The sequence below is a fragment of the Mobula birostris genome, chromosome 1 (genome assembly GCF_030028105.1).
Source record: "Mobula birostris isolate sMobBir1 chromosome 1, sMobBir1.hap1, whole genome shotgun sequence".
Classification (NCBI taxonomy): domain Eukaryota; kingdom Metazoa; phylum Chordata; class Chondrichthyes; order Myliobatiformes; family Myliobatidae; genus Mobula; species Mobula birostris.
In genome coordinates, this window is record NC_092370.1 from 15099572 (window position 1) to 15122977 (window position 23406).

Consider the following 23406-nt stretch of genomic DNA (forward strand, 5'->3'; position numbering starts at 1 on the left):
GGCAAGGACAGAAAACAGGGCAAAGTGAGTATACTTATTTATTCAGTAAGCTATGGGTCAAAGTATTTGGTGAGTACATTTCTAACTCTTCTGGATTCAGTCTCGTTGCCGTCTGTTCTGAAATTGTTAGGTTCTGCGAAGTGCAGAATCAAATATCGCTGTGATGATTGTACGCTCTAGTATCAACTGTTCGGCAACAATAAAGTAATAATAATAATAATAATAAAACAATGAAATGCCGGGCTGCTGCCATCTGTTGCGGCACGTCATGACAGCGGTTTTAAAAAGCTCCGCTTACCCCGTACACACTGCAACGGATATTAGGCGTTTTCAGATTTATTCACTCTGGAGACCGTTTCTGAAAATCTCTGTTTTCGGGGGCTGAAAACGCAGTTTCAGTGTGGACGGAAGGTCAAAGCGAAGAGAAAAACTTCGTTTTCCAAATTATCCAGCATAGTGTGGATGTAGCCTGAGAGTACTGGAGGTCAGGATCAAACTGTCTCACTGGATGTGTGGAGCACATCGTTTAAAACTTTTATTGAGTAGTTCTTGTTCTATTTTTGTTAAGAAAAGGGTTCTGGGCAGACAAAAATCTCTTTCTTGGTGTAAGTCACAATTCCACATGACCACATTCTTAACATTGAATGAACCTGGATTTAGCTCTCTCACTTATATTTTTGTCAGGACCCAAAGGTAATTGAAAAGTTAACTAGAGTTGCTTCCTTAATAAAGCTGAAAAAGATTTGCATTTACTAATACCTTTATTACCGCTTTCAGAACATCCCACACCCAATCACCATCGTAATGCAGATAATAAATATGTATAGCAAGTTCCCACAAATGCAGATGTAATAATGACCTGATAATATGGTTTTAGGAATGTTGACTGTGAGTCAGTGTGGATTTAGAGTATTGCTTCGAGGCCGACTTCGAAAGACTGTACCTCGACTAGTGTAGCTCCCCTGAGTATTGGAAATGAGGCTTGATCAATGATTAAGTCATAGAGGTGTGGAGAAGTACAGCACAGAAATAGGCCCTTCAGCCCATCTAGTCCATGCCAAAACCACTTCAACTGCCTACTGTCATCCACCTGCACCGGGACCATACCCCTCCATGCCCCTACAATCCACATGCCTATTCAAACTTCTCTTAAATGTTGAAACCGAGCTCACATGCAAACAGAATAATTTGATCTGGCCCAACTCAGGGAGTAATAAGGTGCCTTTGCTGTCTACTCCATGATTGATACACATCTGAGATTAGATTAAAGGTTAGTTTCATGTTCATCGAAACATTGAAGTATACAGTGAAATGCGTTGTTCGTATCAGTGATGAAAACTGTCCAAACAAGTGTTGCCATGCTGCCAGTGCCAAGGTAGCATTTTCACGATTTTCTAATCCTAAACCATATGTTCTTGGGGAGTGGGAGATTGGAGCACCTGGAGGAAGCCCATGTGGTCACGAGGGGAATGTACAAACACCTTACAGGCAGCAGTAAAAACATTACGCTGTCCGCCATGCCACCCACCGATGTCTATTCCCAATTGATTAGCCCCACAGAGGGCAGGTCCTTGCTGAAAGTGCAGATCCCACCTCAGGAAGATTTTTGACAGCTAATGGGATCATTGTCTTGGGCTTCCTGGCTATCAAAACTGTCAAGTAATAAATAAAATCCCTCACCAATTAAACACTGGAAAACACTGTAAACAATCCCCTCAAAACCAAGGTAGCGGATATCGCCCAATCCATCACAGGTAAAGTCCTCCTAACCATTGAGCACATCGACATGAAACGTTGTCGCAGGAAAGCAGCAGCCATCATCAGGGACCCCCACCACCTAAGACGTGCTCTCTTCTTGCTGCTGCCATCGGGAAGAAGATTCAAGTGTCACCCGGTACGGACACGGCCCGAGTGCGGAGTGAGAGACCCTGAAGCGGGTCGATATTTCACAGACTTTAATACGAATAATGTTAAAGGAAAAATAAGCAATAAATGCTAGGCTAAACAGGGCTGTTGACTAAAACATCCAAGTTGGAAATGAAGCCTACACTGCAGCTGAAAAGAACAGCGAAGAATAAAACGAATACTGCTTGTCTTCCGAGTCAGTTGACTCGACAGTCCAATTTCTCAGGCAAGGCAGAATGCAGGTAATGAAGCATAGCTATGTCCAAGTCTCGACAAATACTACAACGGAATGAATGGAGTTGAATACTATCACAATGAAATAATAATTAGCTGACACGTGCATATTCACGAATGCAATTGCTGTAACTGCTGCGCTGTAGAATCTGTGGTTGTGACAACAAGAGCCTCAGGACTCACATCACCAGGTTCAGGAATGGTTCTTACCCCTCAACCATCAGGCTCTTGAACCAAAGGGGATAACTTCACTCAATTTCACTTGACCCATCATTGAAATGTTGCCACAACCAATAGGACTGACTTTCAAGGACTCTTCCTCTCATGTTCTTGATATTTATTGCTTATTAATTTATTATTATTATTTCTTTCTGTTTGTATTTGCACAGTTTGTTGTCTTGTGCAGTCTGGTTGAACACCCTAGTTGGGTGGTCTTTCATTAATTCTGTTATAGATTGGCTGTGTATGTCTACAAGAAAAAGAATCTCAGGGCTTTATATGGTGACATATATGTACTTTGATAATAATACTTACTTTGAACTTTGAACTATGTTCAAAATGAATTCAATTAATTCAAAAAATTAAATTATTTGAACCCTTGCTATCTCTTGCAAAATTTTACTGACCAATGAAATGAACCAATTCTTTTGGTATATCTATTGCTTACTTATTTATGATTATTATTTTGTTTACTTTTCTCTTTTTGTATTTGTACAGTTTGTCATATTTTTGCGCACTGGTTCTTCACCCGTCTTTGTTGTGTGCAGTTTTTCATTAACTCTGCTGTGTTTCTTTACTGTTAATGCCCACAAGGATGTTAATCTCAGGGTAGTATATGGTGGCATATATGTACTTTGATGATAGATTTACTTTGAACTTTGTCTTGTGGAACTTGCATCAGTCCAGTGCACAGATTTCCCATTGTAGTTACTGACCTTCCATTTTGCAACACAGACAGGATTAAAGCAGGAAGGCTGTCTGCAAAAATTTGGAAATTTTTTATTTGTATCAGTGGTTCTCAAAAGTTATTTGGATTGTCAAGTCTGACTCGCCATTTAGAAGTTGAATTGTACCACTAACTTTGTGCTCAGTTTGCTGGAGTGCAGGTTTCTGGATCAGGAACAAGAGGTTCAAAGGTTCAAACGTTCATTTATTATCAAAGTATGTATCCATATGCAACTCTGAAATCCTTCTTCTCCAGATAGCCATGAAGTAAAGAAAGAACAGGAAAGTCGTTCAGAGAGGAACATCAGACTGATTCCCCCCCCCCACAGAGAAGAACAGCATCCCGACCATCAACCCCCAAATCCCCCTCTCCCGTACAAAATGGAACCAGAGCATCGACCCTAAACCTCTTCCCCCGCACAAAACGGAACAAGAACCGCCAACCCCCCTCCCCTTGCACAACAAAGCAGAAAGAAATGAGCAAAAAAAAACATAAAAATCGTAAGTCTTAGAAAGCTCAATAGTCCAATCCATAAATAGAATAGTCCAATCCATAATGCAGAACCATGGTAAAAGACTCCTTCCTCATTAAAAGGGAAAGAACTACAAACAAGCAAAGCTAGCAATGTTCTAGTTGTGGGGTAACACTTTGTTAATTCTGGTAGTACTTCAAAAGCACTATGTTCTGTGAGCACTGGCCTCCCTCCATTGAGGACATCCATCTTGAAGTTCAAAGTTCAAGGTGCATTTGTCATCAGAGTACATCAATGTCTCCATACACAATATTGAGATTCATTTTCTTGCAGGTGTTCGTAGTAGAACAGAGAAATAAAACAGAATCAATGGAGAACTACACACAAAGACTGACAAACAATCAATATGCAATGGTGAGAACCCTCATCATTCAAGACATCCCCTCTTCTCATTACTACCACCAGGAGGTACAAGAACCAGAAGACACTCACTCAATGTTTTAGGAACAACTTCTTTCCCTCTGCCATCAGATCTCTGCACAGTCCATGAACCCATGAACACTATCTCACTATTTTGCATGAATTATTTTACAAATATATTTCTTATTTTAATGTATAGTTATTTTTATGTATTGCTCTGTAGTGCTGCCACAAAATTTTATGACATATGTTTTAATTTTTATTTTTGAGATTCAGTGTGGAACAGGCCTTTCCGGCCCAATAAACCATGGCACCCAGCAACCTACCTATTCAACCTAAGCTTAATCACAGGGCAATTTAGAATGACCAATTAACCTACATGCATACTCTGATAATAAACTTTACTTTGAATTTTGTACTAACTGGTATGTCTTTGGACTGTGGGAGGAAACTGGAGCACCTGGAGGAAACCCATGCACTCACAGGAATATCATACTTTATTTCTTAGAGAGGACGCTGGAATTGAAGTCTGAACTCTGACGCCCCAAGCTGTAGTAGCATCACACTAACTGCTGCGTTACCATGTGTCAGTGGTAATAAACCTGGTTTGAACTTTAATTCTGATTCTGAAACCAACTCCGATCTAATATTGTTCAAGTATGTATGCACTGGGTAAAGTACCTAAAAATCCTCACATGTTGCACCTATAACTGACCCCACCCCAAAATAGAAAATCTGGTTCAAGCAGTTCATACTTACAATTCATTTAACGGAAGCAACTAAGTTTTTTGGGGTGGATGCAGTATAATTGATTGCCAAAGGCAGTGAATAAAATTTCACATTTTTTAAGGAGGATTCTACTCTCATCAAATCTGTTTCTCAGATTCATTTGAAATGCGTTGTTTGCCTTAACAACCAACACAGCCAAAAGGATGTGCTGGGAGTTGTCCGCGTGTGTCGCATTCTGACGTTAACATATCGTGCCCACAATATTTAGCAGAGCCACACAAGCAACAACAGAAACAAAACAAAACTCTATCAATTCAATTAGTTAAATATTATTTAAAGATTATCTTTATTTATCGCAAGTACATCAAAACATACCGTGAAAAGCCTTGCTTGCGTTAGCAACCAACACAGCCTGAGGATGCAGTGGAGGCAGTCCGCAAGTGCTGCCACAAATTCTGACACCCATGATGCTCGGCAGAACAACACACACAGCAACAACAAGAAACAGAAAACGAAACAACAACAAAATAAGTATCTTTTCTCCCTATCACTCACCCACCCACCGCCACACACAGACTCATCTCCAATGCGCAGGACAGGATGCGTACGGGCCTCCAACCCCAGGACCCGGCAAGTAGGGGTGTCATGCCTGGCCTGGACTCACAGAAATCAGGCCCCCACTTCCAGACGTGCCAACATTGGACCTCGACTTCCAGGCTCGCCGACTTCAGTCTTTGACCTTCTGTATCAACCCCAGGACTCGCTGATCACGGTACTGTGAACTCCAGACTCACACAGAGTTCTCATTTACTTCCCATGGCGATGACTCCTCCACAGATGAAACTCTTCGGCCTGAAATGTTAATGCTTTATCTGTCCTTAGATGCTGCCTGATCGGTCATGTTTTTTCTAACATTTTCTGATTTTACCTGAGATAAGTAGGCTTTTTCTGATATTACCTGAGATAAATAGGCTTTTTTCTGATTTTACCTGGCTGGATAGATGGTTTCTGGCCCAACGTATGAAACCATTTCCGCTGGGTTATTTCATGCTCCTGCTGAAGGGATTTAAGGTTCTCAAAGCAACACAAGTGTTTCTTCTTCAATTTGAATGGTTATGGGCCAGGGATTCAGATTCAGAATCCATTTATTTATCACACAAACATGAAAATGTGATGATTTTCTGGTGGCCAATCATTTAAGTTCTAATCCCCATTCCCATTCCGACAAGTTGGGCCATGACTTCCTCTTCTGTCATGGTGAGGCCACTCTCAGGTTGGAGGGGTAACACCTCATATTCTATCTAGATGGTCTCCAACCCTGATGGCATGAAAATCAATTTCTTTATCTTCTGGTAATTTTTCCACCCTTCCCCTTCTCTCTTCTTCAATTCCCCACTCTACCTTCTTACCTCTTCGCCTCGCCTGCATATCATTGGTGTTCCTTCTCCTTCCCTTTATCTCAGAGTCCACTCTCTGCTCCCATCAGATTCCTTCTTCTCCAGCCCTTTGCCATTTCCACCTATCACTTCCCGACTTCCTACTTCATCCACCCCGCCCTTCCTCCACCCACCTGGCTTCACCTATCACCTTCTAGCTCATACTCCTTCCCCACCCACCTCCTTCTTACTTTGCCATGGGAGATATTGCATGAAAATGAGGTCCTTTGGTCCGCCGCGTCTATTTGTGTCAGAACTCCCACTTATATTATATCAGCCATGATGGAATGGCAGAGCAGATCCAATGGACCAAACGGCCCAACTCCACTCGTTTGCATTATGGTCATACACCCACTTCCCCCCACACCTGTCTCATCTGTCACCTTCCAGCATCTTACAACATTCCAGCCCTCTGCTAGCCACCCACCTTCCCCTCCTCACCTGGTCTCACCTATTACCTGCCACCCTTTCTCCCTCCTTCTTATTCTGACTTCTTACCCCTTCCTATACAATACCGATGATGGGTCTCAGCCCAAAGCATTGACTGTTCATTCCCCATCTTTGGATGATGGCTGGTCTGCAGAGTTTCTCCAGAATTTTGGATATCTGATCATGATTTCCAGCATCTGCAGAACCTCTTGAGTCTCATAAAACCAAATATAATATCTTCTCGCATCGAAGCAACGCTTAATTGGAGTAAGGGGAGCTATGAGGCTATCAGGCAGGAACTTGGAAGCATAAATTCGGAACAGATGTTCTCAGAGAAATGTACAGGAGAAATGTGGCAAATGTTCAGGGGATATTTGTGTGGCGTTCCAATGAGACAGGGAAAGGACGATAGGGTTGTCGTGGCTACCCCTTGAGGTCGAGGATGATGGTCTTCGTTCTGTTGATCTACTTATGGGCTCTCAAGTGGCTTATGGGTTCAATCTTGGCTTTAAAAGTTCTTCCGCATTCAGGACAGGTAGATCCAGATGGCAGATCGGGCTTTGGTTGTTGCTGCCTCTCTTTCTATTTTCTTCTCTTTTCTTCTAATTCTGCACATCTGTTGGCTTCGAAAGTTGCTGTTCCTTCTCGGATGATGGCTTGCCAGAGTTTCCTGTCCTTGGCATTGGTTTCCCAATTGTTGATGTCAATGTTACATTTCTTCATGTTGGCTTTTAAGACGTCTTTGAATCTCTTCTGTTGTCCGCCTCTTTTACGTTTGCCTTCTTTAAGCTGGGAGTAGACAATTTGTTTCGGCAGCCATTCGTCTTTCATCCGAACAACATGACCGCTCCTTCTTAGTTGGTTCTTGATGACGTAGGCTTCAATGCTTGTTGTTTTTGCTTCATTTAGCAAGCTGACGTTGGTTCTTCTATCTTCCCAGCTGATATTTAAGATGTTTCGAAGACAGCGTTGATGGAACTTTTCAAGTGCCTTCAGATGTCGTTGGTATGTTGTCCAGGTTTCTGATGCACACAGGAGCATTGGGATCACCACTGCTTTGTACACTAACATTTTGGTGTCTGTTCGGATGTCACGATCATGAAAGACTCTTGTTCGGAGACGTCAATCGTTACCATCTACAAAAGGAAAGACGATCGATCCGAATGTGGAAACTATCGTGGAATTTCACTGTTAGCAAAAGCAGGAAAAATTCTCACCCGCATCATGAACAACTGCTTCAGGCCTTTAGCTGAGAAGATCCTTCCAGAGACACAAGCCGGTTTTAAACCATCACGTAGAGCAATTGACATGATCTTCACAATGCAACACCTGCAAGAAAAATGTCGTGAACAACTTCAACCTTTGTACATGGCATTCATCGACCTCACCAAAGCCTTTGACTTGGTATGATAGGGTACAGGAACTGTGGTGTACAAAGGCTGTTGTAAATCTAGTCAAGAAAAAAAGAAGTTATGAAAGGTTCAAAAAACTAAGTAATGATAGAGATCTAGAAGATTATAAGGCTAACAGGAAGGAGCTTAAGAAGAAAATTATGAGAGCCAAAAGAAGACCTTGGCAGACAGGATTAAGGAAAACCCCAAGGCATTCTACAAGTATGTGAAGAGCAAGAGGATAAGATGTGAGAGAATAGGACCAATCAAGTGTGACAATGGAAAAGTGTGTAGGGAACCAGAGGAGATAGCGGAGGTTCTTAAGGAGTACTTTGCTTCAGCATTCACTATAGAAAAGGATCTTGGCGATTATAGGGATGACGGACAGTGGACTGAAAAGTTTGAGCATGTAGATATTAAGAAAGAGGATGTGCTGGAGCTTTTGGAAAGCATCAAGTTGGATAAGTCACCGGGACCGGAGGATATATACCTCAGGCTACTATGGGAGGCGAGGGAGGAGATTGTTGAACCTCTGGCGATGATCTTTGAATCATCAATGGGGAGGGGAGAGGTTCCGGAAGATTGGAGGGTTGTGGTTGTGGTTCCATTAAGAAAGGGAGTAGAGATAGCCCAGGAAATTATAGACCAGTGAGTCTTACTTCAGTGTTTAGTAAGTTGATGCAGAAGATCCTGAGAGGCAGGATTTATGAACATTTGGAGAGGCATAATATGATTAGGAATAATCAGCATGGCTTTGTGAAAGGCAGGTCGTGCCTTACAAGCCTAATTGAATTTTTTGAAGATGTGACTAAACACATTGATGGAGTTAGAGCAGTAGATGTAGTGTATATGGATTTCAGCAAGGCATTTGACAAGGTACCCCATGCAAGGCTTATTGAGAAAGTAAGGAGGCATGGGATCCAAGGGAACATTGTTTTGTGGATCTAGAACTGGCTTGCCCACAGAAGACAAAGAGTGGTTGTAGGCAGGCCATATTCTGCATGGATGTTGGTGACCAGTGGTGTGCCTCAGGGATCTGTTCTGGGACCCCTACTCTTCGTAATTTTTATAAATGACCTGGATGAAGAAGTGGAGGGATGGGTTAGTAAATTTGCTGATGACACAAAGGTTGGGGTGTTGTGGATGGTGTGGAGGGCTCTCAGAGGTTACAGCGGGACATTGATAGGATGCAAAACTGGACTAAGAAGTGCCAGATAGAGTTCAACCCAGATAAGTGTGAGGTGGTTCATTTTGGTAGGTCAAATATGATGACAGAATATAGTATTAATGGTAAGACTCTTGACAGTTTGAAGGATCAGAGGGATCTTGGGGTCCGAGTCCACAGGACACTCAAAGTTGCTGCGCAAGTTGACTCTGTGGTTAAGAAGGCATACGGTGTATTGGCCTTCATCAATTGTGGGATTGAGTTTAGTTGCTGAGAGGTAATGTTGCAGCTATATAGGACCCTGGTCAGACCCCACTTGGAGTACTGTGCTCACTTCTGGTCGCCTCACTATAGGAAGGATGTGGAAACCATTGAAAGGGTGCAGAGGAGATTTACAAGGATTCCTAATGAGAATAGGTTGAGTGAACTCGGCCTTTTTTTTTGGAGTGACGGAGGATGAGAGGTGACCTGATAGAGTTGTATAAGATGATGAGAAGCATTGATCGTGTGGATAGTCAGAGGCTTTTTCCCAGGGCTGAAATGGCTAGTGTGAGAGAACACAGTTTTAAGGTGCTTGGAAGCAGGTACAGAGGAGATGTCAGGGGTAAGTTTTTTACTCAGAGAGTGGTGAGTGTGTGCAATGGGCTGCCGGCGACGGTGGTGGAGGCGGATACGATAGGGTCTTTTATGAGACTTTTGGACAGGTACATGGAGCTCAGAAAAATAGAGGGCTATAGGTAACCCAAGGTAATTTCTAAGATAAGGACATGTTCAGCACAACTTTGTGGGCTGAAGGGCCTGTATTGTGCTGTGGGCTTTCTATGTTTCTATGTTTCACTTTTGTGTTTGCAATATCTGGCGGACTTTCAGGGCAGTCTAGCTTCTCGCTTTGATCCTGACAATAAACAGCTCTCATATCATAATTACTTTGAATACCTGTGCTGAGCTATTATGCAAATATGTGCATTTCTAGTGAGATAGTCAAAGGGAGGAGAACAGGCATTCCTCCCTCGCCTCAGGAACATTTCAACCAATTGTGTCATTCAGATCAATGCTGATCTTAAATGCACTTGTAAAGACAATGGGCCTGACTGGACCTGCCACCCATGGAGTTCAACAGCATGGCCTGTTTTCTTTGGGGGTGGGGTCCAATCCCACTGTGCCAAATTGCCCTTTTAGATCCCGGCAAGGGTAGTGATGATTCATGACCCTTTGGATCTCATTCAGGGTGAATCATTCTGACCTCCCTCATCAACAAGACAGTTTCACCCACAGAACTGCCGTTCACTGGATTTATTTTGTTTCTGTCACCATTCTCTATAAACTCTAGAGACTGATGTGTGTGAAAGTCCCAGGAGATGAGCAGTTTCTGAGATACTCAAACCACCCTGTCTGGCACCAACAATCATTCCATGGTCAATGTCACTTTAGATCACATTTCTCCCCCCATTTTGGTATTTGGTCTGAACAACAACTGAATCTCTTGGCCACGTCTGCATGCTTTCATGCTTTGAGTTGCTGCCGCATGATTGGCTGATCAGATATCTGCATTAGTCAGCAGGTGTCCGACTGTTTCTGATGAAGTGGACACTAAGTGTATATCGATAAATAAAAAAGTGATGTAAATAGAGAGCAAAAATAGTGAGAGTTTGTGGGTTCATTGTCTTTACAGAAATCTAACGGCGGAGGAGAAGAAGCCTTTCACAGAACATTGAGTGTGTGTCTTCAGGCTCTTGTACTTTTCTGATAGTAGCAATGAGAAGAGGACATGTCCTGGGTCATGGGGTCCTTAATGATGGATGCTATCCTTCTGAGGCATCGCTTTTTGAAAACGTCCTCGATGGTGGTGAGTCTGGTCCCTATAATGGAGCAGGCTGAGCTTACAGCCCTCTGCAGCTTTTTCTGATCCTGTGCAGTGGCCCCCTCCATACCAGACGGAGATGCAACCAGTTAGAATGCTCTCCGCGGTACAGGTGTTGAAATTTGATAGTGCCTTTGCTGACATACCAATTCTCCTCAAACTCTGAATGAAATATTGCCAGTGGTGTAATTTCAACAATACGTTGGACCAAGGACAGACCTTCAGAGATGTTGACACCCAGGAGCTTGAGGCTTCCCATCCTCTCTGCGGTTGGTGTTTGGAACGTTGCTTCATTTTTGATGCTTTTGTTATTCTGTGTAACACTGTTGGCCCCAGAGTGTGTGGCGACACTTGGGGCCTTTCTCCAGCATATCCCCGGGTATGTTGGTTGTTGATGCAAATAACGCATTTCACTGCACATTTTGATGCAAATGTGATAAATAATTCCGAATCTGAATCTATTTCTGGTTTACATGTTAGGAGACAAAAGGAAAGATAATACACTTATATTGGCTAATTTCCCTCCATAGATGCTGCCAGACTTGTTGAGTGCTTCCAGCATTTTGTATGTGTTGTCCAAGATTCCCTGCATCTGCAGAATCTTTTCTGTTGATATTTTTACTGGCTATCTCCCCACCCCACTTCCTTTTCAGTCCTGGTGAAGGGTCTCGACAGATGTTGCCTGGCCTGCTGAGTTCCTCCAAGTTTTTTTATTTTGCTAGAATTTTGCAGTATCTGCAGATAGATCAAGTGGACAGTCAGAGACTCACTTCCCAGAAAATACTAATACAAGGGTGCATAATTTTAATGTGATTGGAGGATAGTATAGGGGGCATGTCAGAGGTAGGTTCTTTATCCAGAGAGTGGTGGGTGCATGGAATGCATTGCCAGGGGTGGTGGTAGAGGGAGATACATCAGGGGCATTTAAGAGAAAAAAAATGGATGTCTATGTAGGAGGGAAGGGTTGAATCGATGGCAGAGTAGATTAAAAGGTTGGCACAACTTTGTGGGCTGAATGGCCTATGCTGTGCTATAATGTTTTATTTGTATGTTCTATGTTCTATGCCATCTCCAGTTTCTCCATATTTAAAAAAAATATTTTGGTATGATTTTTGCAATCATATCTGAAATGCTTATTTATATTTGTAATCCATGTTTTAATTTCAACAAAGGATTTATTCATTTGAGTCAGATTAATTCTTAAATTCAATTTTATTTAAAGGGTAGTGAATGTCAGAGACATTATAATAAAAAAAACAATAATTTCAGTGATAATCTTAACAGACAGCAAAGCCTTATGTCAAGCTCTGAAGGCTGTCAAAGACTACTTTTGGGACACAGTCCCACCAGATATTTACCATCCAGAACATGTTGCCAGCATCAGACCTCACCTTCAGGGTGCAGAGAGGCAGCGAGAACGGCCCTCTAGTTGCAGGGTCTGAGGCTGACCCTGCCCAGTACAATCAATAGTTCAATTGTTCCATGTAGTATCAGAGAAATGTATGCAATACTGTACACATCCTGAAACTCTTTTTCTTACCAGAAATCCACAAAAACAGAAGAGTGCCTCAAAGAATGAGTGACAGTTAAAACGTTAGAACCCCCAAAGCAACTCCACTCCTCCCCTCCCACGCACAAGCAGCAGCAAAACAAAGACCCTCCCCACACCCACCCTCTTCTGCAACAACCACCCACCCTCCACCCACCAAGAATGCAATAGCAAGACCCCCAATCCACATTGTCCTCAACCATGTGACAAAAATCACAGGGATTCACTGGTGATTTTCCATCACAATCGCTATCTTATCACAGCTGACACTGTGTTCTATTCAAGGGGCACTAATTATACGGTAGTCAAACACACCTCATATGCTCTGACACAGGTAAGTACACCTTTCATCTCTGCATACTTACCCAATAAAATCTGAGCCATTAATTTTAATGAACTGAAAATTATAGGTTGCAAACCCATCATTTTCAGAGATAGTAAATATAAACAGCAGCTTAGTAACTGCTGAAGTAGTCCTGACAGTCAAAAAAGCCAGCGCTACCGTTTGCTTCAAAATCTTAACAAAAATACTCATGTTGTGTAAGTGAAATGGTTAAGATGGTGAATTCTCCAGTGGGTCTCTTGAGAATTTTTGATTGACTGATCAAAACTATCCTGAGATTTAAGTTAAAATGATTAATGTATTGCAATTTACAAAGTTTGAGCAAATTGGTAAAAAAAAGTCATCTTGTAATCATGGAAAATAAAAAGATTTCTGCAGTGTGACAGTGTTTGCTCTGGGAAAGCATGTCCTGTACCTCCTTCCCAAAGGCAGTGATAGTCAGGCATTTAGATTATGAGGACACGCAGTCCCCTTTTATTGTCATTTAGTAATGCATGCATTAAGAAATGACATAATGTTTTTCCAGAATGGTATCACAGAAACACATGACAAACCGACTTAAAAACTGACAAAAACCACATAATTATAACATATAGTTACAACAGTGCAAAGCAATACCATAATTTGATAAGAACAGACCATTGGCATGGTAAAAAGTCTCAAAGTCTCTTGAAAGTCCCATCATCTCACGCAGACGGTGAACCTCCAGCGCCACAAACTTGTCGATGCAGCATCCTGGAAGCATCCGACTACAGTCCGACTCCGAGTCCATCCGAAAACTCCGAGCCTCTGACCAGCTCTCCGACACCGAGCACCGGGCACCATCTCTGCTGAGTGCTTCGACCCCGGCCCTGGCAACAGGCAATAGGCAAAGCCGAGGATTTGGGGCCTTCCACTCCAGAGATTCTCGATTGCACAGTAGCAGCGGCAGCGAAGCGGGCATTTCAGAAGTTTCTCCAGGTGTTCCTCCGTGCTTCTCACGGCTGTCTCCATCAAATCAGGATTGCGCACGGCCCCTCAGTTAACACATATCGATATCAATTTGGAACAGCCGCGCGTTCTGCGTCGCACCGCCATCTTCTCCTCCCTCCCCGAACCAGTATTGTGTGTGTCGCACTCTCGACTCTGCGCAAAAGTGCACTTTAGGTTCAGCTTTTAAGAAAAAAACATTAGAAGGAGGTGCAGGCCATCTAATGTTATTATGGCTGATCTTTCTCCTTGGTACCGCTGCTCTAAACCCATACCCTTGATTCCCTGTCAATCTCCATTTTAATTGACTTTACTAATTGACTTAAGATCAATGATCCTCTTGGGTACACATTTATTTTATTTTTGTAATTTTATTTATTTAGAAATACAGCCTGGTTACAGGCCCTTCCAGCATAACGAGCCCACACTGCTAAATTACACCCATGTGACCAATTAACCCACTAACCCATAAGACCATGAGATATAGGAGCAGAATTAGGCCGATCAGCTCATCGAGATTGCTCCACCATTCCATCATGCCTGACTTATTTTTCCTCTGAAGCCCATTCTTCTGCCTTCTTCCCAAATCCTTTGAGGACTTTTCCAATTAAGAACCCATCAAATTCTGCTTGCAATATACTGAATGACTTGGGCAGCACAAACATTTGCTGCTGAATTCCACAGATTCATCACGCTAACGAACTTTCCTCTCATCTACCTTCTAAAGTGATGTTCATCCACTTTGAGGCTGTGACCTTCAGTCCTAGGCTCCCCCACTATCCACCTCCACTCTCCACTCTCCACCTCCACGACGGCAGCGCGCGCGGCCACTTCGGTGGTGATGTCTGTTATCTGTCAAGTAGGGGACTGTGCACAATTCTGATTTGATGGAGACAGATGTGAGATTACGGAGGAACATCTGGAAAACTTCTGAAATGCCCACTTCGCTGCCGCTGCTTCTGTGTGGTAACTTCTGGAGCAGAAGGCCCTGAAATCCTCGGCTTTGTGTGCTTCAACGGCCGGGGAGAGGCCGAAGGTGCTTGGCAGAGGATGGCGCTTGGGAGGGTGTATCGGAGAAGCTGGTCAGAGGCTCAAAGTTTCCGGACGGATGGACTCAGTATCGGCTGTGGTCGGCTGCTTCCAAGGCATCGGCAAGTCGACGGTGCCTGGAGGTTTATGGCAGGGAGTTTCTCCCTTTTGCCGCCTGCTATCAGGGACTCAGGAGTCGATCGACTCGGGGACTATTGAGACTTTATTTACCGTGCCCATGGTTTGTTCTTCCTCAAATTATGGTATTGCTTTGCACTGCTGTAACTATATGTTATAATTATGTGGTTCTGTCAGTGTTAGTCTTTGGCTTGTCCTGTTTTCTGAGAAACGTTGTATCATTTCTTAATGCATGTATGCATTTCTAAGTGATAATAAAAGAGGTCTGAGTGTTCTCATAATCTAATGTTCATATATCTTTGGAATGTGGAAGGAAGTTGAAACACCTGGAGGAAACATATGTGGTCGCGGAGAAGAGTACAAATTTCTTATAAACAGTAGCAGAATTGAATATGGGTCGCTGGCACTGCTATACAATACACCAACCGCTATGCTATTGTGCTGCCCCTCATGTCTAATAAGATTTCCAAGAACTTATAATCCTGTGAGTGAAGAAATGTCTTCTAATTTTTATACTGATTTGCAAACACTAACCCTGTGTCAAACCCCATATGAATTTGAGTATTTCAATAGGATCGTCTACCATTCTTCGAGAGTGAAGGGAAAACGTGATGTCTGCCTAGTTTCTCCTCATTGTCAGGAGGACTGACCCAAGTGCAGAGAAGTGGAGGCGATTTAGCAGTGGGTGATCACTCTTAATAATAAACTGCAAAATAACAGGCCACGAGGGGTAGAACAAGACAGGAGAGATATTTTACATGACAAGTCAACAAGGTAACTGAAGGCTAGGACCAAATGGTTGAGGCTGGCTGGTTCGATGGGTAAACAAGGACTGTATATGAGAGCTGGGTTTAAATAGGTTGCCGGTGATGAGTTGGAAGGGAGTGGCAAGTGATTCTTGTTAGCTGGGAGGTGCCTGCCTGTGTAGATCTGGCTCTCATTTGATAAACCTACCATCCTAGAAATTAATCTAGTGAACCACAAAGAAGAGAAAATCTGCATTTGCTGGAAATCAAAGTAATACACACAAAGTGCTGGAGGAACTCAGCAGGCCAGGCAGCCAGTAAGGAGATGAGGTGAGAGAGGGTAACGGGAATGTGAATGGTGAGGGCGGGGGCAAATACCAGAAGTTCGAGAAATCGATGTTCATGCTATCAGTTTGGAGGCTACCTAGACGGGGTATAAGGTGTTGCTTCCCCAACCTGAGTGTGGCCTCATTGTGGCAGTAGAGGAGGCCATGGACTGATGTGTCAGGATGGGAATGGGCAGTAGAATTGAAATGGGTGGCCACCGTGAGATCCCGCTTTTTCCCTCACTTTATCTCCCTTCTTCCCCATATCCCCACTCTGGTGCTCCTCCCCCTTCCCTTTCTTCCATTACCTTTGTCGTCACCTATCAAATTTTCCTTTCTCCAGCCCTTTATCTGTTTCGCCGATTGACTTCCCAGCTTTTTGTTTCACCCCTCTCCCGGTTTCACCTATCACCTACCACCTTGCACTGCTTCATGCCCTCCCACCACCCTCTTGCTCCGGCCTCTCATCCCTTCTTCCAGTCTTGATGAAGGGTCTCAGCCTGAAACGTCGACTCTTTACTCTTTTCCATAGACGCTGGCCTGGCCTGCTGAGTTCCTCCAGCATTTTGTGTGTATTACCTTAATCTGCTGAACCTTTGGTACACTTTCTTCTAAAAAGTATATCCTTTCTGAGGGAGAGACCAGACCTGCACATAATATTCCAGATGCTGTACCATCAAGCCCCTATTAACTGGAAGAAGTCCTCACTTGCACTCAAATCTTCTTACAGCTAAGACATAAATATTTTTCACCTTCCTAAGTGTTATTTTATCCACATACATGGTCCTTCTGAATTCCAACCTCTTTAATCTCTCAGTGTATTAAAAAATATTCTGTGTTTCTACCAAAAGAAACAACTTCACATTTTTTGCCATTTTCCATCTGCTGTGTTTCCTGGCCATTCACTTGCCTGACTTGTATCCTCTGAAATGTCTTTGCATGCTCCTCACTGTCCACACAGTCACCGAGCTTTGTAGATAGACTGCAGTGCACTTCCACGTCGTCGCCAGGAGACTAATTGGAGAAAGTCCAGAGGAGGTTCATGAGAATGATTCTGGGAATGAAAGGGTTAATGCAGGAACATTTGATGGCTCTGAGCCTGTATCTGCTGGAGTTTAGAAGAATGGGGGGGGGGGGTGGAAATCTCATTGAAACCTATTGAATAGTGAAAAGCCTAGATAGAGTGAATGTGGAGAGGATGTTTCCTATAGTGGGAGTGTTTAGGATCAGAGGGTACATTTCAATAGATCAATAGTTCCATTTCATATCTGAGGATGTACACAATATACAACCTGAAGTTCTTATTCTTTGCAGACATCCACAAAAATAAAAGAGTGCCTCAAAGAATGTGACAGTAAAAAAGCTAGAACCCCAACCCCCCCTCCCACTCAACCCCCACGCTCAAACAGCAGAAGTACGGTGACTCTCCTCCTCCCCCACCCTCCCCTCCCCCACTTATTTTGGCAAAAAAAGCATCAGCACCCTCCACCCACCAAGCAAGCAATAGCGAAGCCCCCAGGAAAGACCATGATCTGTAGTACTACAAAAACTATCATTCACCTGACAATTCGACATACCACACACGCTCTTTAATATAGGGACAGAGAGGAGTCACCCTTTCACAGTGAGAGGGGAGGTTAATAAAGACAAACAACTTTCTGATTTACTGTGTTAAAGTCTGCCGTGTCACTTTTATTTTGAGTTCTCTGACTTGAGAGTTGGCAATAAAATCTCCCCCACCAACGAGAGAGAGAGAGAGAGAGAGAACGTGATCTGAGTACAGAGCCTCTGACAGCTGATCTGTTGTTCCCAATGTTCTATTTTCTCCTGCGACGCTTCAGTTGGTAGCACTGGTAGAGGATCGGCTCGTCCCCAGAATCCCTGAAGGCGTGTTCGCCTTCTAGGTCGTGTCCTTGGGGTATCGAAAAATGGCTGATCAGTGAGCCCGCGGGAGTGGATCGCATCACCATAAAGAACTGGAGTTTAAGTATAGCTCCAGGTCAGGGTCTTCGACAGAAACCACCTTGAAAAGGAAAAAGAGAGATATTAAAGGAAGAACTTAAGCTGTTTCCACAGATGAGCTTGAAGAAGCTGCTGTCAAGCACCATTGTAGCTCTGCCCACTCAGAATAGAGGGTTGTCTGTTTAGAACAGAGATGAGGAGGAGATGCTTTAGCCAGAGGGTAGTGCATCTTTGGAATTTGTTGCCACAGGTAACTGTGGAGCACAAGTCATTTGGTACATTTAAAGCAGAGTTTGACCAGTTCTTCAACAGTTACAGAGAGAAGGCAGGAGAGTTGGGTTGAGAGGGGTTATAAATCAGCCATGACGGAATGGCAGAGTAGTTTCAATGGTCCGAATGGCCTAATCGTGCTCCTATGTCATATGGCCTTATAGTCTAGATTGTGAACAGTTGGGCCTAAGTACAGATCCCTATACATAGAGCATAGAACATAGAACATAGACATAGAAAATAGAATAGTACAGCACAGTACAGGCCCTTCGGCCCACAATGTTGTGCCAACCCTTAAACCCTGCCGCCCATATAACCCACCACCTTAAATTCCTCCATATTCCTGTCTAGTAGTCTATTAAACTTCGCTAGTGTATCTTCCTCCCCCACTGACTCAGGCAGTGCATTTCATGCACCAACCACTCTCTGAGTAAAAAACCTTCCTCTAATATCCCCCTTGAACGTCCCACCCCTTACCTTAAAGCCATGTCCTCTTGTATTGAGCAGTGGTGCCCTGGGGAAGAGGCACTGGCTATCCACTCTATCTATTCCTCTTAATGTCTTGTTTACCTCTATCATGTCTCCTCTCATCCTCCTTCTCTCCAAAGAGTAAAGCCCTAGCTCCCTTAATCTCTGATCATAATGCATACTTTCTAAACCAGGCAGCATCCTGGTAAAGCTCCTCTGTACCCTTTCCAATGCTTCCACATCCTTCCTATAGTGAGGTGACCAGAACTGGACACAGTACTCCAAGTGTGGCCTAACCAGAGTTCTATAGAGCTGCATCATTACATCGCGACTCTTAAACTCTATTCCTCAACTTATGAAAGCTAACATCCCATAAGCTTTCTTAACTAACCTATCCACCTGTGGGGAAACTTTCAGAGATCTGTGGACACATAACATCTCACAACTTGCATCCTCATGCCAAAAATGCACGCTTATTCCAGTTCTCCATTGACTGTCCACAAATCAGTACTCAATTCATACCTGTACATTAATGTGCACTCTAATTATATGTTGTCACTTTCTTCTGGCAAGTTAAGTTATTTTTTCAATGTTAATCTATAGCACGTTAACAAGTTTAGCCCTTTTGATTTTGGTTCTGATTTAAGATAGCGTAGGTGAGACACAGTGACGCCTTACTGGCAGCATATAAAACTAATAACTACTCCATTCATCACACTTTTTATGAACAATGATCTCTGCAATCAATAGCTTAAAACTGTTATTTTGGAGCTGTGATTTTGAACTGCCTGTATGACTTGGCATTTTACAGGGTTCTGGGCGATTTGGTGAACTGGAGTCTGAAAGGTGCAGTCCAGTTGCACGGGTGCAGCGTGACCCAGACTCAAGAGGGAGGAATGAGCCAATAGTTGGCCTTTGCACAAACAGACTTGGGGCAGAATCGCAGCGGAAGTGCCTGGACCCGAGAGGGAAGAATGAGCCGACGTTTTGCAGATTTTGGCACAGGGCCAGATTGAAAAGATTAGGGTGTCAGGGCTGGAGGCGAGGGACAAGCTGGCATTCAGCTTGCTGCTCTGCGGGGTTGATCCATCACAGCATTGAACTGAGGCTGTGGCCTGCAACTACGGGCTCCTGGCCAGCTGCAGTGATGAACTACTTTTGCTGCTGCTGGCTCACTTTAATGAACTTTATTTTTCTCTTTCAGTATTTTTATTAGTTTCTACATAGAAGAATACAGAGTACAAGAAAGTATTAAAAAACATATAAAGGTTAAAAAAAACTACCAATTACATGATATCTATTCAAAATAACAATCTCATTACCCCATATTCATGTAGGTTAGTCAAAGTTGTATTGAAATATACTAATTTATTACAAAAAAAGTGTCTAACCCCTACCAAGACCGAAGCTGTTTATTAAGGAGATAAAAAGGTAAAATACCTTCTCGTATAATAAAAATTAATAATAGCCAACATTTCAATATAAACAACGAATTGAGGGTTCTGAAAGTTTTGAAAATAATTCAGAAAGGGTCCCCACAATGTTTGAAAGTCTTGACAAGATTCAGAAATTGAACAATGAATCTTCTCTAAATCTAAGCATGACATAATGTCGCATAACCATTGAGCAGGAGTGGGAGGAGAAACACCTTTCCATTTAAACAAACGTGCCCTCCTAGCTATAAGAGAGCTAAAGGCCAAAATATGTAAATCAGATGTCTTCAACTTGATATCTTGTCCTGCGATAATACCGAATAGGGCCGTCAGAGGAATAAGGCTTAAAATTGACTTTGAAAAGTAAAGAAAAAGTTTGAAAAACTTCCTTCCAATATTTTTCAAGACACGGACAAGTCCAAAACATATGAACTAATGAAGCTTCTCCATTATTACATCTGTCATAGTAGGGAGATATATCTGAATAAAAACAAGATAGCTTATCCTTAGTCATATGAGCTCTATGTACCACCTTAAATTGTAAGAGGGAATGGCGAGCACATAACGATGAAGTATTAACCAGTTTAAAAATTTAATTCCAAGTTTCCTCAGATACTGATGTCTGTAAATCTTGTTCCTAGAGATTCTTAATTTTGTCTAAAGGAATATTTCTCATCTCCAGTAAAATACCATAAATATTAGATATTGGACCATTATGAAAAGGTGTCAAATTAAAAATTACGTCTAATAAGTTCTTATCTGAGCTTATAGGAGATGTGCATAATTGAGATCTTAGAAAGTCTCTGATTTGTAGATATCTAAAAAAGTGAGTTTTGGGTAAGCTACATTTAGCTGACGGTTGCTCAAATGAGAAAGGATTTCCTCCAACAAACAGATCATAAAAACATTTAATACCCAACCTGTCCCATTCTTTAAAAACTAAATCAGTCATGGATGGTCTAAAAAAAATTAGAATAAGTGGGACCAGAACGGGAAAATCTCAATAAACCAAAATGTTTTCTAAATTGTATCCAGATCCTCAGAATATGTTTAATTATTAAATTATCAGTTTTATCAGAAAACACAGCTTTCAATTCATGAATATGTATTCACAGTTATATTATTGTTTTCTAAATGCACAATTACCACTTCATGAATGTAAGATTCCACCATTTTCTGTACTACTGATGTCAGGCTAACTCTAGTGCCATTGTTTTTTTTTCGTAACAACACACCCAGAATGCTGGCAGGACTCATCGATGGAGGGAAACGAACAGTTGATGTTTCGGTCTGAGACACTTCATCAGAATCCTTCTACCAGCATCAAGGAGGAGGTACAGGAGCTTGAAGATGCACACCCTACATTTTAAAAACAGCTTCTTCCCCACCGCCATCAGATTTCTGAATGGTCCATGAACACATGAACACTTACCATAGAAACCACAGAAACTACAGCACAGAAACAGGCCTTTTGGCCCTTCTTGGCTGTGCCGAACCATTTTCTGCCTAGTCCCACTGAGGAAGTTCCACTTCCTCATCATATTACCCTCTTTTTGCATTATTTAGATTTCCTATTGGAAAAGACAATGGAGAAGGTGTCTACGTGCGGTGGTCTCTCGCTCCTCTTGCACGCTGCTCCTGAGGGAAGTCCTTGCACTCGAGTGAAATCTCTCTCCCTCGATGCTGTTGGTTAGTACTGGAGTGAGGTTTAATTGATGTGGATTGTAGATTGAGACTTTTTTTAGCGTGTCGCACCAGACAGTCAGCCATTCTTGTCTGGTGCGTGGTTTCGGGATTAGTCTCCTTTCGGATTAAACGGGTCACGATATGAATGTTCCCGACTCGACCCTTTTTTTTTTATGAGGCCAAGTGGCTAGCTCGATGCTCAACCCGGCACAGATGGAAAATGTGCTCGGGGGTGGCCCAACTTGGATTCGAACTCGGAAGCCTTCGCTCCGGAGTCCGGCACTGATGCCACTGGGACTCATTCAGGTTTATAATGTGTTCTGTTTTCTAGTGCGAGTTGTGGTTGTTCTTTTTTGTTGCTACTTTTGGGTGATTTTTGAATCGGGGTAGCCCGCAGGTAGTGAACACTGCACTGAATTATGCGTTTTGATTTTGCGTTTTATATTCTGTGTTTCTGCTCAATTTTTGTTGATATCTGCATAATGTTTTAGTGTGTGGGGGTGGGGGAGGGGAGGGGCTTTGATGTTTTTCTTTCAATGGTTTAGTTCCATGGTTCTTCTTTGTTTCATGACAGTCTGCAGGAAGACAGATTTCAGGGTTGTATATTGCATGCATACCTTGATAATAAATGTATTTTAAATCTTTGAATCTTATTGTAACCTATAGAATTTTTTATGTATTGCACTTGTAACTCTCAGTTCGGCTAGCGGCTTAATATAGGGGATGATAGCCCCCTCTGGCCTGGCAAACTTAAGCAATCTCGTTTGGGTGGATGCTGCACGATGTGTCCCCTGTTACAAATCAGTACCATGAAATAACAAACAGTACATAATAAGCAATTAAACGATTGAGCTTCATAATTCTTAATTTGACTGCATGGTTAGTAAAGAAACAACAGAAAAGAAAAGGGTCTATTCACATGAAACAGACTAAAGCACAAGGTTGGATCTCACTAATAAGGCCGTTCGTCCACCATCGACCTCCTCCGATCGTCGCTGCCCTTCGGACCCTCGCTACAAGTCCACTCCATTCGGTAGTATACCAACTCTCTCTGTTCGCGACTTCTCTCCTCATCTCTCCCGGGCAAATACCCTGAATTCTCGGCTCCCAGACACACATCTCCCTCTTCCGTACAACTGAAGGCTTCAGCAATTCGGGCCTCACCAGTACCCCAGCAGGAAATCCCGACTCTCCCTGTGGTCATCCGGAGCATCCACTAAGAGGGCCTCACCCTCAGGCACTCCAGAAAACTTGGGTGTCCCCATCAGTCTCGCTACTTCCCCGGGCCGTACTACCATTGGCTTCGACTGGGTGAACCACACAGTCCCTCGTCTAAATTCGGTATCCCGGCCTAATGCAGCCACGCACTTCCTCAAAAGCAGCTCAAAACACCGGGTGCATGGACAATGTCCCCAGAAAACTCTCGCCGGCCCTCTCCTTGCAGGCCCCCATGAGCCTCCTCACAAGAGGGGTGTTGGTCCCCACCAGAATTGAAACTC